Source organism: Triticum urartu, chromosome 7 (assembly GCF_003073215.2).
Source record: "Triticum urartu cultivar G1812 chromosome 7, Tu2.1, whole genome shotgun sequence".
Lineage (NCBI taxonomy): Eukaryota > Viridiplantae > Streptophyta > Magnoliopsida > Poales > Poaceae > Triticum > Triticum urartu.
Genome location: NC_053028.1, coordinates 711,558,723 through 711,571,021, shown reverse-complemented (window position 1 = coordinate 711,571,021; position 12,299 = coordinate 711,558,723). Strand labels below are relative to the sequence as shown.

The 12,299-nt window shown below is 50.1% G+C and overlaps 1 pseudogene; it reads left to right on the top strand.

Moving 5' to 3' along the window:
* Positions 1-596: 596 nt before the first annotated feature.
* LOC125518822 lies at positions 597-11,959 on the top strand (annotated as a pseudogene).
* Positions 11,960-12,299: the final 340 nt, after the last annotated feature.

The following is a 12,299-nucleotide window of genomic DNA, read 5'->3' as shown; positions in this document are numbered from 1 at the left end:
TTCATGTATTTTCTGGCCTCATTTTTTGGTTAGCCGGTTGGTCGAATACTTTGAAAATCATAGTAGTATGAGAGTTAGTGCAATAGGATTTGAGCCTATTTATTTTTTATTTTTCCTCCAAGCTTTCTTTGTTCCTTCCAGCGATGAGGTTTTTGCGTCGGTATTTTTATTTGTTTCGTACAAAATTAGTGTCTATATGGGCTTGACCGATAGGAAGTTCGGTCCATTCATTTGCATGGCTTGATGGGCTAAGAAGGTTATCATTGTCTCGCGTGTGAAGCGTTCCAGCACGAGCAGATACATCGCGGGGAAACCATTAGCACGCGTATGATATGTCTCGCTCCCGTCATATGGGGGAACGGTAATGTGCTATCAAGTCCAAGTTAGTAGGTTTAAATTGACGGCAAATTTACAGATGGGAGATCTTTTAGATATTCGATCGTGTTCACAAGTACTAAATAAGGCAATCTTCTTCGTACCTGTCACAGTAAACTCTTACCAAATCACGGTGATCCCTCCATTATAAATCCACCCCTCCTCCCTCGTCGAAACCAGCAACTTTCTTTTCCTTCACTGGTTTTATCCTCTTGCCAACAATGGCTCGCAACGTGACCCTCCAATACATCCCCCACGACTCGACCCGGCGCCATAGATTCAAGAAGCACCTCAAGGGCCTGATGAAGAAGGCGGACGAACTAGCCATCATGTGCGATGCTAAGACCTGCATACTGGTGTACGGCAAGGGCAAGGCGGCGCCGGAGGTGTTCCCTTCCCAGGTCGAGGCGGTGGATATCCTGAATCAATTCAAAAGCATGCCGAAGATGGGGCAGTGCAAGGAGGTGATGAACCAGGAGGGCTTCATCACCAAGTGCATTGACAAGCTCCGGGACCAGGTCAACAAGACCCGCCACTAGTGCGAGGACGGCGAGATCAGGTACCTCCTTCACAAAACCATGCATGGTGACCACTCATGCCATGTTGGCCTCAACATCGAGGAGTTCACCAGAGTTGGCTACAAGGTGGACATGCTTCTCAAGAGCATCAGCGAACACATGTCAAAAATCCATTCCCAGGCACCGCCGCCAGCTCCATGTGTCGCCACCGGTGTCGGTGTCAAAACCGGCGGATCTCGGGTAGGGGGTCCCGAACTGTGCGTCTAAGGTCGATGATAACGGGAGACAGGGGACACGATGTTTACCCAGGTTCGGGCCCTCTCTATGGAGGTAATACCCTACTTCCTGCTTGATTGATCTTGATGGATATGAGTATTACAAGAGTTGATCTACCACGAGATCGTAATGGCTAAACCCTAGAAGTCTAGCCTGTATGACTATGGTAATGAGTATCTGTCTTTCCGGACTAAGTCCCCCAGTTTATAGACACCGGGAGGATCTAGGGTTACACAAGGTCGGTTACAAAGCAAGGAATCTACCTATTCGATCGCCAAGTTTGCCTTCCACGCTAAAGAGAGTCCCAACTGGACATGGGTGCAGTCTTCGGTCCTCGTATCTTCACAGCCTATCAGTCCGTCCCATGGGTAGCAGGCCGGACGCCTGAGGACCCCTTAATCCAGGACTCCCATAGTAGCCCCTGAACCTGGCTTCAATGACGAGGAGTCCGGCGCGCAGATTTGTCTTCGGCATTGCAAGGCGGGTTCCCCTTTCCGAACTCCAGGATAGTCTTCGGACGCATCGACGTGTCCGGACCTGTAACACATACACCACACACAACCGCGGAGAGAATATAATTTTACACGAGCCCAATCTGCTGACAACTTTTTGCAACATGACATCATATCTGTCCGGTCGTAATTTCAAACAGTTTTTCGTCTGCCGCTCCACGTCTCGAGACGCGGTTGCCATTGGCACGTCTTCTCAAAGCAGAGATCGTGTCCCCTTATTGCGGGATCCTCATCAATACGGGTGCGGGCAACCCAACCATGCCGTTTACACAACCCTTGGGAATAGGCGAGTTTTAAGGCGAGTAGGGAGGCGTTTAACATTCGCGGCCTTTTTAAAGGGGTAAGGATCCATCTTCATTCACCCACGCCTTCTCCTTCCTCTGCCCCTCCATTCTTGAGCTTTAGCGCCCAAGCTCTAGCTTTCCTCGCCCGAGAAAGCACTCCAACCATGTCCGGATCCGGAGCTGGGGGCAAGTGGATGGCCTCCTCTGTTAAGAAGAGAGATATCAAGGAGCTCCGAGAGGCCGGATACCTGGCCAAGGAGATCGTTCACCGACTCCCGGCCAAGGGACAAATCGTCCCTACCCCCGAGCCTCATGAGAGGGTGGTGTTCCTCGCGCATTTCATCCACGGGCTGGGATTCCCTCTCCACCCGTTTGTTCGCGGACTGATGTTTTACTATGGGCTGGACTTCGATGATCGAGCCTCCAACTTCATCCTCAACATCTCGGCATTTATAGTCGTATGCGAGGCCTTTCTCCGCATCCCGCCTCATTTCGGCCTATGGCTGAAGACTTTCAACGTGAAGCCGAAGGTGGTGAGCGGCTAACAAACAGAGCGCGGAGGTGCCATGGTGGGCAAGATGCCCAATATCACCTGGCTCGAAGGCTCCTTCGTGGAGATGGTGAAAGGATGGCAATCGGGGTGGTTCTACATCACCGAGCGGCGCGATACCAACTGGGCGGTGGCCCCCGAATTCCGATCCAGAGTTCCGATGCAGCTCACCTCCTGGCAAGAGAAGGGCATGTCCTGGGGATCTTCGAATGAGCTGACTGGGCTCCAGACGTGCGTCCAGAACATGATAACCAAGAAGATCAAGCTTGTCAATGTGATCCAGGTTATGCTCATCCGCCACATCCTTCCGTGCCAACGCCAGACCTGCTATTTGTGGGAGTTCGATCTGGCCAAGCACCAGACGATGCTAGAGCTCTTCAGCACGACGCACGAAGACATCTGGAAAGTGTTCTTCAAGGCCGGCAAGACACCACCGCCTATGACCGTGGATTGTGGGCTTAGCTTAAAGCGCCAGGCTAATTCGGTAAGCTTTTTCATGTTTTCAAGGTATAGCTTTTACTGGCATATTTTGAGGAAGGAGTCTAAGCCTTCCTATCAATTTCTTTTAGGCCTAGACCGACATAGCGGGGCGGATTAATTGTCCCGCTCCGCTACCCGAAGATGAGGAGACTCCACTCCTGACAAAGATGTTGTTTCCGGCGCCTTATGATGTGCCGGAGAAGAAGACCAAGAGTACAACCAAAGGGACCAGGAGTGGCCTTCGCCGAAAGGGTGCTTCGGACATGTCGTCCGAAGACGAGACTGACTCTTCGGCCACCGAAGACGACGGCGAGGAGGAGGAAGAAGGCGGCTCCCCCTGAGGGGGAAGGAAGAAAGGGGGGCTTCCACGAATCTGGAGGCGAAGGCGCCCAAGAGGGGGAAGGGCTCCCTTGTGGATAACTCCACATGGGATGTCGATAGCAGTCCGGAGCGAATGCCTCGGACCAAGCCTCGGGTCGCCTCGTAAGTACCAAAAACCCTATGCACCTCCAAATACCTGGCCTTTCCAGTTCAATGTGTTTAAATTATGCCATTACAGTCCGGCCCGCGACGGCTCCCCGCGATCCTCGACAGAGGGTTCGCTAGACTCAAAGGAGATGGCTAGCATGTCTCCGTCGCCCGCTCACTCTGTCTCGCCCAAGGGTGTTGACGAGGTGGTGTCCCAAAGGACCTTCCCAGACCGGGGGCGAGGTTCCGGAGATCGTCAGGGTGGCGCCCCAGGATGACTCCTCGGCCGCCAGACACATGGGGGAAAAAGGCCCCATGGGGACTGGTGATGGGGGCCAAGTTCCATTTGGCCCTCAGCCGGATACCCTTTCGGAGACCAACACGGCTCCAGAGTCCAGCGATCGGCCTTCCCCGAAAGGAGGAGGTGTGCCTGTTCCGCCGGAGACCTCTGTCCAACCAGAGGCACCGGATAATCTGCTGGAAGCGCTGCGAGGCGCCTCCATTGTGGATGAACACCGTGTCCTTATGGGTGCGGTGATCGAAAAGGTTCAGTCCGCCAAAAGCGGACTGACCGAGGCCTGCGCTAGCCTTTTAACAAGCTTTGAGGTAATAATCGTAGAAAGAATATCACAGTGTGGATAGTAGCCCCTGATGCTCTGTTCGGTGTTCGAAAAAAAAGCCGAATAGAGGATCAAAACAATTTTTGCAGGAGTCTAACATAAGATGTCTATGTGAATAAGCAGGCGTCGCTGCTGGCTGCTGCCGCTCATACAGCGGAGGTCTCCGGCCTGAAGTAGAGCCTGGAGCGGGCCAACGAAGAGCTCGGCCTCGTAAAGAAGCAGCTGGGGGACAGCCAAGGTATGCAGTAACCTGCGCGTATATTTTAGGAAGGATGAATGTTTCGTGCTGACTAAAGCGTCAAGAACTTTGTTAAGGGCCACGACCGAGGTGGCGGCCCTCAAGAAGGCGTTAGCTGAGGCCGAGGATAAAGCGTCCAAGGAGCGCGCCGCGCGCGAGAAGCATGAGGACCGGGTCGGCGAGGTCTAGCAAGAGCTCCAGGACACCGTCAAGAAGTACGAGTCCTTGGAGCGCGATTCTAAGACGCAAGCGTCCGAACTTGCGAACGCCCGCCCGAGCGCACAAGAGGCTCGAGCCGAGCGCCCTTCAGGAAATCCAAGCGGCCAAGAAGATCGCGGCGGGTAAGGCGTTCATTATGCAAAGCACATCTGTGAAGGAAGCGTTCTTTTTACTTACCCGAATTTGGAGCTCTCCAGGAGCGTCTACGGATTTGCCCCGTAGCGTATCAGATGCTGTCGAGTTCTATCGAGCCAAAGAAGGGAGTTCTACGGAGAAATTGTTCTGGTCTCAATATCTTGGACCAGAACATCCGGTGTCCTTCAGCGACCAGCTGAAATAGCTGGTCGAGCTGCACAAGGCGGCCGAGCTAGCCATGAAGGAGCTGATAGTCCGACTGTGGCCTGCCGCGCCAATACCCAGCAGCTACTTCGGACTTGTGAAGTAGCTTGTTGATGCCTGCCCATGGCTTGAGGTTATAAAGCGGTCGGTCTGTATCGAAGGTGCACGGATGGCCTTTGCACGCGTCAAGACACACTAGGCGAAGATGGATGCCAAGAAGCTAATGACCGAGGGCCCGCCTGAGGGCAAGGAGCACGCTGTCCCGAGTTATATTTTGATGGTGTCCTGGAGGGATCCCGCCTTGCGGCGGAACAATGTACGAAGGATGTTATATTCCCATCCTATCCTGTAATATGGAACAATGATGTTATGTAATATAATGCTTGTGATTTTAAAATTTTACCTCCTGTGCGGTCGTTTATGAAATCTGAGGGTTGGCCAGTCGTCGGCTTTTGCCCCCACGTAGATAGTACGGGGATGTTCGGGATAAATTAAACACTCTTTACTCCATATTCTGGTCCTTAAAGGAGGTGTTTAGCGCAATGAACAAGGCAATCAGACTATACGGCCTTTATCGCCCTCACTTAGCCATAGGAGTTTGACAATGAGAATTTTGGCGAAGCCCCTGGTATTCGGAAGGCCGAACTTGGGGCATTACACGCACTTGATCGGATAAGAAACCGATTCCTCGCACACTAGTAGAAAACGGAGCTTTAAAACCGGTTCGTAAGGGCTTTTAGTGCCGGTTCCATAACCGGCACTAATTGGTGGGCACTAAAGCCCCCCCCCCCTTTAGTACCGGTTCGGCACGAACAGGCGCTAAAGTGCCACCACGTGGCGTGAGCTCGCGCCCTCGTATGGGGTACATTTAGTACCGATTGGTGTTACCAACCGGTACTAAAGGTTTTTCGTTGAATTTTTTTTTTTGAAAATTTTGGAATTTTTTTTTGATTATTTTTTCCGATTTTTAGTTTTTCTGAATTATTTGGTGATTTAGTCTCTAATCACCTCTCTCAATTGCTCAAGTGTGGATCCCTCATTCCAAATCATCTATCTTCCCGACCGGTCACCCATCCCTCTCACTACTCCAGCCCGAGCACACTTAACTTTCGGGTTCTATTCTCCTTCGTTTCCAAGTCTGCACTTGTTGTTTTCCTGACAATAGTAAGATGCCAATCCTATTAACCCTCAGGAGTTTAGCTTGAGCATGAAGTCACACATTTCACTATTTGAGTTTGAAACTATTATTCTAAAAACAGTAATTATTTAGTAACACTAATATTTCTTGAATAAGTTTGACCATAGTTTGACCACAGTTTGACCATAGTTTGACCACAGTTTGACCATAGTTTGACCATAGTTTGACCATAGTTTCACCAGATTTGACAAAAATTCAAAAAATTGAAATAATTATTTAGTAACACTAATATTCTTGAATAATTATGTAGTAACATTAATACTTCTTGAATAAGTAGTTTGACCAGATTTAACAATTTTTTTTAAAAACTTAAATTTGACCATATCTTTTTCTCCTTTTGGAATTTGAGGATTCTAAAAAATTGCAAACAGGTCGTAGGCCGTTTCCATCGGATGCGGATTTTCGTGCTGAATTTTTTGATATATTATACGTTTTTTTCCGACATCGTATGCAAAAGTTATAGCCGTTTTACATTTTCCCTACACTTTTTGCAAAACATGTCCAAATTTAAGTTTTCAAATTTTTCTAACTAGTGGATGTAGTAATATAACTACCTCTCGAAGGATTTTATTTTTTGAAGTTTTTATCATTTTCTTTTGATTTTTTCAGAACTGAAATGGCGACACACGGGGGGGGGGGGGGGGGAAGAGTTTGAAAATTGCCCTATAATGCCGGTTTGTGTCACAAACCGGTACTATAGGTCAGACCCCTTTACTACCGGTTCGTGGCACAAACCGGTACTAAAGGTTAGCCCTTTAGTACCGGTTTGTGCCACGAACCGGTACTAAAGGTAATCGTGGGGCCCCAGCCTGACGCCAGCCTGCCATCACCCCTTTAGTACCGGTTCGTGGCACGAACTGGTACTAAAGGTTCAACACGAACCGGCATTAATGCATAGTCGTTCGAACCGGCACTAATGGTACCATTAGTGACGGCTCAAATTCAAACCGGCACTAATGTGGTTCACGTTTGACCCTTTTTCTACTAGTGGCATAAAGCGGAAAAAATCTCTAAGGATTTGAAACCTCTCGAATAGCTGACCGGCTCGCGCTGCATCATGACAGTCAGTTTTTGGCTTTCTCTACTGAGGCACTCGTCCGGAAGAACCGGGACACAATCGCAGTAGTTCTCCCTTTACTACCCTAGCCGATATAGTGGAACGTAAGGTAGTAAGCACAGGAGCCGGGCAACCCAACTATTGACCAAAGACATGATTCGGAGCCGATGCATATAATGCTATAAGTTCGGGGTACCGAACTGCACTGAAAAAGGTGTTCGGACTTTATTGCCGTATTGCGGGGCGCGAAAGCCCCTGGTGAAGTAAAATGTACCAGAGTGTATGTGTGCAATGACTAATAAATACAAAGGTAAGGAAAAAGGGAAAATTAAGTAATAAGCTAACGCTACCATTTATTTACCATTGTAATGTGACTAATACGTCGGGGCGTACTTGTACAAGTAATACGATAAGCAAGTAAGGCTATTTAACATGCCATGACCAAGAGCGAGCTGCGTGTGGGTATGTAAAACAGGTATAGCAATTGTTAGCAGAGACCACCTAGGGATTCCCGTGTACGCCAAAGCTCCTTGCCTCCTTGGTGTGTCCGTTCCGTGATCGGTCCGATGATCGGGTTATCAGAAGAAGCCTCGAAAAGAGAAAAACCCAAAATGAAAAGGAAAGGTGAAGGTGTGCGAATCCAAGGGTCGGTCGAGCCGCACTGTGGATCGTGAGCTAGCTATGCCTCCGTTGATACCCATGGGATTTTGAGTGCATAGTTATGTACGTGCGGTATGAATGTCGCTGTTTGATCGGGATTGGGATAGGGGCCAAATTGCTAATTAAGCTCTTGACGAGCCGGACTGTCTTGCTGTAGAATAGTCTGGACTCTTTTAATGGTGTCCAGGGGCTTGTCTACTGAACTAAAGTTCTGCTGGAAAAGGTCGTGTTGTATTTCTTCTGCTAAGGCCGTTGTGTGCTCCTCGGTATGGTGGGAGCATTCCGTATTTCCATTAATTGTTATACGCCACGTGGCCAGGCATCTTGAACTTGAAATAAGCGTAGTGAGGTACCACATTGAATCGAGCGAGTGCGGTTCGTCCGAGAAGTGCGTAATAGCCGCTGCGAAAGGGGACGATATCAAAGATTAACTCCTCGCTTCGGAAGTTATCCAGAGATCCGAAGACAACCTCTAGTGTCACTGAGTCCGTACAGCGGGCCTCTACGCCTGGTATGACTCCTTTAAAGGTAGTCCTTGTAGGTTTGATTTGTGATGGGTTAATGCCCATTTTGCGTACTGTGTCCTGATAGAGCAGGTTGAGGCTGCTGCCACCGTTCATGAGGACTCGCGTTAGGTGCAATCCGTCGATGATTGGGTCTAGGACTAGTGCAGCTGATCCGCCGTGCCGGATACTGGTCGGATGATGACCATGGGTTTAATTTTGGGGCGCCTAGCTCTATCGCATAAACGTCCCTTAGTGCGCGCTTGCGCTCCCTTTTGGGGATGTGTGTAGCATATATCATGTTCACCGTTTTGACTTGAGGGGGAAACTTCTTCTGTCCCCTTGTGGTTGGCTGCAGGGGCTCCTCGTCATCGTCCTCGCTCTGCGATCCCTTTTGTTTATTCTCGGCGTTTAACTTGCCGGCTTGCTTAAAAACCCAGCAATCTCTGTTGGTATGATTGGCTGGTTTGTGCGGGGTGCCATGGATTTGGCACGGACGGTCAGGTATACGGTCCATGCTAGATGGTCCCTGATTGTTTCTTTGATACGGCTTTTTCCGCTGAACGGACTTGGAGCCGCTGAATCCGGCGTTTACAGCAGTTTCATCGGTGTTATCGCATTGCTTCGGCGTTTGTGTCTGATGCGTCGGAGCTTGCTGTTGCTGTTTTTGGCCTCAGAGGGGCCTGCCTCGTTGGCCGTATTTTTACTACGAGCCAGTCAGCTGTCCTCACCCACACAAAAGCGGGTCACGAGGGCCGTGGGGGCGGCCATAGATTTCGGCTTTTCTTGGCCGAGGTGGCGGGCGAGCCATTCATTGCGGATGACGTATTTAAAGGCCGCTAGGGCTTTTGCATCCAGACAGTCGACAATCTGGTTCTTTTTAGTTAGGAACCTAGTCCAGAATTTCCTGGCTGACTCCCCGGGCTGTTGAACTATGTGACTTAAGTCATCGGCGTCTGGTGGCCGGACATATGTACCTTGGAAGTTGTCGAGAAAGGCTTCTTCCACCTCCCAGCTGCCGATGGAATTTTTAGGCAGGCTATTTAACCAGTGCCGAGCTGGCCCTTTGAGTTTTAGTGGGAGGTATTTGATAGCATGGAGGTCATTTCCGCGGGCCATGTGAATGTGGAGAATAAAATCCTCGATTCATACTGCGGGATCGGTTGTTCCGTCGTATGATTCAATATTGACGGGTTTGAATCCTTCGGGGAATTCATGGCCCATTACTTCATCAGTGAAGCAAAGAGGGTGTGCGGCGCCTCTATATCGAGCCGCGTCGCGACATAGCTCCGATGGAGTCCTTCTATAGTTATCGGCTCGAGCATGACTAGGTTTGTCACGTCCGAATAGGTAGCCATCGTCGCGTGTCAAGGCACGTCCTCGCGATCCGTAGATCGATCTTGTATGTCCCGCTCTACTGTCCAGGTCTTGACAAAGGTCATATGTATAGCCCCGAGTTGTCTTATCCCTGCCTTTACGGCGAGGTGGGACTATCCGTTTTTCGGCTCGGGTTGTCGTTTTATCCCGGTCGCGCGATAGCCGATCAACCGCATTGCGTGATGCTGGTGTGGGTTCTGGCGCCTCATCATCGAACTGAGGTAGCAATTTGCGCTTCGGGTAACTTTTGGCTTGTCGTTTAAGGTCGTATTCTTCGGCTACCAGGACATCGGTCCATTTGTCATTGAGCAGGTCTTGATCAGCTTGAAGCTGCTACTGCTGCTCCTTTTTCAGGCTCCTCGTAGTGGCTATTAGCTGAAGCTTAAAGCGCTACTGCTCGAGAGGTTCCTCAGGCACGATGAAGTCTTCGTTGCCGAGGCTCACCTCCTCCTCCGAGAGCGGATGGTAACTACCATCCTCCGAGTCTTCTTCTGTGGCCTGTTCGTCAGGGAAGAATTACCCCTCTTCCCGATGGTCTTGTTCAGCCGTTTGTTCCTCGGACTCCTCTATGTCTCCGGCGCCATCCGGAGTGTTGTCATTTCCTGTGCCGGTATTGTTGTCTCTGCTGCTGCGTGATTTAAAGCGGCGTCGTTGACGTCGGCGCTTTGGTTGTGTCTTAGGAGGGTCCTCCTTCACTGGGTTTTCCTTGTCATCGCCGCTGTTATTTTTGGGCGTATCTACCATGTATACCTCATGTGAGGAAGTGGCCGTCCACCGTCCAGTGAATGGCGGGTCTTGGCCTTGCTCCCTGTCGGCATCGTCGTCTATACTGTCGATTTCTTCGGAGCCGTAATCAAGCATGTCGGTTAAGTCCTCGACAGTGGCTATGAAGTGGGTGGCGGGTGGGAAGCAAAATTCCCAATCATCAACCCCCGGTCCGGACCGGACAGAGTTCGGCTGTGAGTCCCCCGCCAAGGACAGGATTTTTAATCGGTTTAGCATATCGCCCAAAGGCGAGTGCTGGAAGATGTCTGCGGCGCTGAATTCGAAGATCGATGAGAGATCGAGTTCAGTGTCCGCAGGCTCACATGGTTCGGAACTTATAGCCAGAAACGACTCCAGAATTCCGATGGCACAGATATTGCGCGAGGTTAAGTCCATGTGCGGCTCCAACGCCGAGGAATCTGTGGCCTCCGTGGTGGGGTCGAGCCTCCGATCCTTGGATGCCGCAATGCGCTCTGGATCTAAGGCCGGAGTGGTCATAGGAGCTATCTCCTCGATGCGGTCTGACGACCGATTTAGGTCATGTTCGTCAAGGTGGCCAGGAGAGGTCGCCGCGGTCTCGAATCCGGCGAAGATCAAATCTCCATGGATGTCCGCAACGTAATTCAGTCTCCCAAATCTAACCAGATGGCCAGGGGCGTAGCTATCGATTTGCTCCAGGCGGCCAACCGAGTTGGCCCGCAGTGCGACGCCACCGAACACGAAGATCTGCCCGGGGAGGAAGGTTTCTCCTTGGACAGCGTCATTGTTGACGATTGAAGGGACCATAGAACCTTTTGGGGACAGCACAGCGGAACTCTCAATGAAAGCACCAATGTCGGTGTCAAAACCGGGGGATCTCGGGTAGGAGGTCCCGAACAGTGTGTCTAAGGTCGATGGTAACAGGAGACAGGGGAAACGATGTTTACCCAGGTTCGGGCCCTCTCTATGGAGGTAATACCCTACTTCCTGCTTGATTGATCTTGATGGATATGAGTATTACAAGAGTTGATCTACCACGAGATCGTAATAGCTAAACCCTAGAAGTCTAGCATGTATGACTATGGTGATGAGTATTTGTCTTTCCGGACTAAGTCCTCCGGTTTATATAGACACCGGGAGGATCTAGGGTTACACAAGGTCGGTTACAAAGAAAGGAATCTACATATTCGGTCACCAAGCTTGCCTTCCACGCCAAGGAGAGTCCCATCCGAATACGGGTGTAGTTTTTGGTCTTCGTATCTTCACAGCCCATCAGTCTGGCCCATGGATAGCAAGCCGGACGCCCGAGGACCCCTTAATCCAGGACTCCCGCAACCGGCATCATAGACATGGGGTCTCCCGCGTTGTATCCAGCACCACCTCAGCAGCAGGAGAGACGGCCTGACATGGTGAGCTCCGGAGGGGACCTCAACGCCCTAGTCCACAATGGCTATGCTGGCCCCAGCTTCTCTAGCAGTGAGATGATACAGATGTGGTCCTTTGATATGGGGTTCGGTTCGAGTCCTTTCCCTCCCATGTAAGCCAGGAGGCGAGCTACGTGCACCGATCTCATCTCATTTTTTTTATTTGGTTTTGGTGGTTAGGATGAGACATTTCGTTAATTTCTTGAAATTCTTATATTCGTCTATGTGCTTCATTGTATTCATCGTGTTCTTTGAGCCAAATCATATTTAATTCCAATGTAGTCATTGGAATTGTTATTTAGTTGATCTCTTCTGTAGGTTGTTTGTTGTTTAGTTGGATGTAAGTATGGAGTTGCACCTTTTTTTTGTCAGCACCTTGTTTTTTTGTGGAAAAACTTCCGACCTATTCATCATCAGTTATGATAGTATAACAAATACCAAAAATAATAAAAATTAC